General features: G+C 41.2%; 1 pseudogene; it reads right to left on the reverse strand.

Annotated features, from left to right (window-relative positions):
• Positions 1-805: 805 nt before the first annotated feature.
• Positions 806-1,329, reverse strand: LOC102478865 (NADH dehydrogenase [ubiquinone] 1 beta subcomplex subunit 9-like; annotated as a pseudogene).
• Positions 1,330-2,848: the final 1,519 nt, after the last annotated feature.

Here is a 2,848-nt window from a genome sequence, read left to right on the forward strand (position 1 = left end):
AATAATAACTGAAATACATTTAACCAATCTGGTATTGGTGAACATGTAGTTTATTTCCATTTTTCATTATTGTAAATAGCCCCATCATAAACTTCTCATTATTTTCTTGAAAGAAATTCCTCCATGTGTGACATAATAGTTGGTATAGTTGGGCTTGGGGAATTGCATTAAATTTTAGAGACAAAATTTACAGATGTCTGTTATAAAACAAATAACAAAAAACAAAGAGAGAGTTAAGCCAAAAGAAAAAAAAAAGACAAAAATACCTCTAAGTTTTATTTTCCAGAGATAAACTATAGCTAGGTTTTGATAGTATTTCCTCCTCAATCTGGGGGACTACTTATTGCAATATTCTGATCATTTCCTTCTATGTTCTTCTCTGCCCAAGTGGTTGGACTTTTATCTGAATACCACTAATCTAGTAAAGTCCTCTAGGTCTTCATATTTTATACATAATCACTGTTCATTTCTCAGAGCTCTTATAGAAGAGCTTTCAGCAAAATCAAGATTAGTCCTGACAAGATACAGTACAAATGGCAAGGAGGGAAACCATATTGCTACGTCCCCGTCTCATCTATTTACTTTATAAAATGATCTGATGCTACTCTGTGGTGTCACCTTCCTTCTGATCACAGAGTTCAGCATGCTGCGGTCTTGTGTTAGGACCCCCCACCCCCCACAGCATGGTTTTTGTTTTTGTTTTTGTTTTGTTTTGTTTTTTTTAGGTTTGGTTATTTTCAGTAGGGCAAGTGCGTGTGTTCTGAAACTCATTTCACTTGCATGTGGAAATACTGAGGTTCTTTCTCTACATGGGCCGATCCCGGGGTCTGGTCACGATATGCCATCACAGTGGGGGCAAATCACCTTCCTTTCCAGCAGGGGGCAAAACTTCAGTCTTGGGACCACCAGGAGGGTTTCCTCAGCAGCTGCTGAATCTCTGGCTCCAGTTTTCCTTCCTCAGCCTCTTCCACTGTTCTCTCTTTGCAAAGTAGTCAGGATACACGGCCTTCTCAGAAGGATGCCTGTCATCTAAGCACACTCCGGAACCTTGCAGCACTCAGACCTCTCGTAGGAGGTCCCCCCAGGAGAGTCAGGGAAGATGCATGGCTCTGGGTGCTGGTTGTACCAGAATTCCTTAGCAGGTGGGTGGCCTTCATCATATCCTTTTCATCTTTATGTTCATCAAATCGAGCTCTTAAGCAAGCAGAGTACCCACCCGTACTTGTCCCTGTGCATGCACCACGACTTGAGGGGGCTCCATGCCAGCTTATACAGGTGCATCACCTTTTGCCGGTGCGTCAGGTAGGCCCCAGGCGCCGAGAACGCCATGAAGGTGGCTCACCTTCAGGGCATTGCTGTTTTGAGGAAACAATCCCTCTGTATTTTTCTCTCTGTGTTTTCCCATCTCTGTACGACCCTCCTTCATTGCTTCTTCATTTCCTCCTACTGGGTCTGGTGAGCGCTCTGAATTCAGAGATCCCATCTCAGCATCTTTTAGATTTTGTTCCATCAAGCACAGTGTTAAACATAGTAGCAGCTTACTGTATAAAGTTTTGGATCAAATGATCCCTTAAATAACAAATGGATGATGAGAGAAATGGGGACATATTACAACCTTTGTGGGCGGTAGGTTCCTGCTTTTATGTCTTCTTTCCTCCATTACAAATTATTTTTAAAATAATATTTTATTGTGAAAGCTGGGGGCTAAGGCAACTGGATCTCACAAGGGTCCCAAACTTGGTGGCTTGAGAAATAAGATAGGAATCATACATGCCTGCCCAAAATCCCACAGAAAGAAGGGAAGAGGAAGGACTGTGACATGGCCATGCCCCTGGGAGCGATTTCTCACTTTCTCTCTGTCTCTCTGGTGAGCATATTCACCCTATAGTAAAAATTACACACACACATATTTGACAATTACATGGGTATAAAGATAAATATAGCCCAGGATGGATTCATTATTAGATCTTTATTATTATATTCACTTTTCTTCTTACTTTGAAAGAAATAAAACATTTCTAGGCCCTAGTCACTGTGCGTAATGGCTAAGGTGCATATCTGTGTTTGGAAAACGAAGGGCAGAGAATACAATTCTAGAAGGAAAATGTTCCCTTAGACTTGGCCAAGACTTTTTACTTCTGCAGTATTCATCGGGAGCTTCCTATCGCCCACACATTCTTTGTATGTTTATTATTTCATGTAATCATCACACCAAACTTGGCCTTCTGGAGTCCAAGAGAATGAGTAGCTGTGGCGTGTGGAGGACATTAACAATGTTTTGTAGAATATAATGTATATGTATGTGTGAAAGAATACACACAGCATTCTTTTTTTTCAAAAATAATTTATTTATTTCCTCCATGAGTGGGAGAGACAGACAGAGATAGATCTTAATGCTTGAAACCCACTCCCAGCCTTTGCCAGCCCTGAATCTTCTGCATACGTGTGCCTGGCATCCCCAGGTAGGTCTCTGGACATGAACAACCTCACGGGGTGTTATGTTTCACCGTTGTGCATACTTTCCTTCTTTCAAAATTAAAATAGCTTTTATTTTTTATGTTAACATATCAGCAGTCATTTACAGATGTCAGAAATACCAGTAATATTTACTTCTCCTCTAGTTTAAAAACTATTTTAAAAATGATATTTATTGGACAAGCCAGTGGTGTGGTGGTGAAGGTAGCTGGATCCTACACTGCCGACTGTGTGGTTTGAGTCCCAGGCCCAGTGGCTTGAGAAACATGCTAGGCACTTATGCAGACATGCCCGGAATCCTGCAAGGAGAGAGTTTTCTTCCTAGACTTCTTGTTCCTATTTTTAAAGCTATAAGCATGTGTGTGTGTGTGTG

This window comes from Tupaia chinensis, unplaced genomic scaffold (genome assembly GCF_000334495.1).
Source record: "Tupaia chinensis unplaced genomic scaffold, TupChi_1.0 Scaffold000272_1, whole genome shotgun sequence".
Taxonomy (NCBI): Eukaryota; Metazoa; Chordata; class Mammalia; order Scandentia; family Tupaiidae; genus Tupaia; species Tupaia belangeri.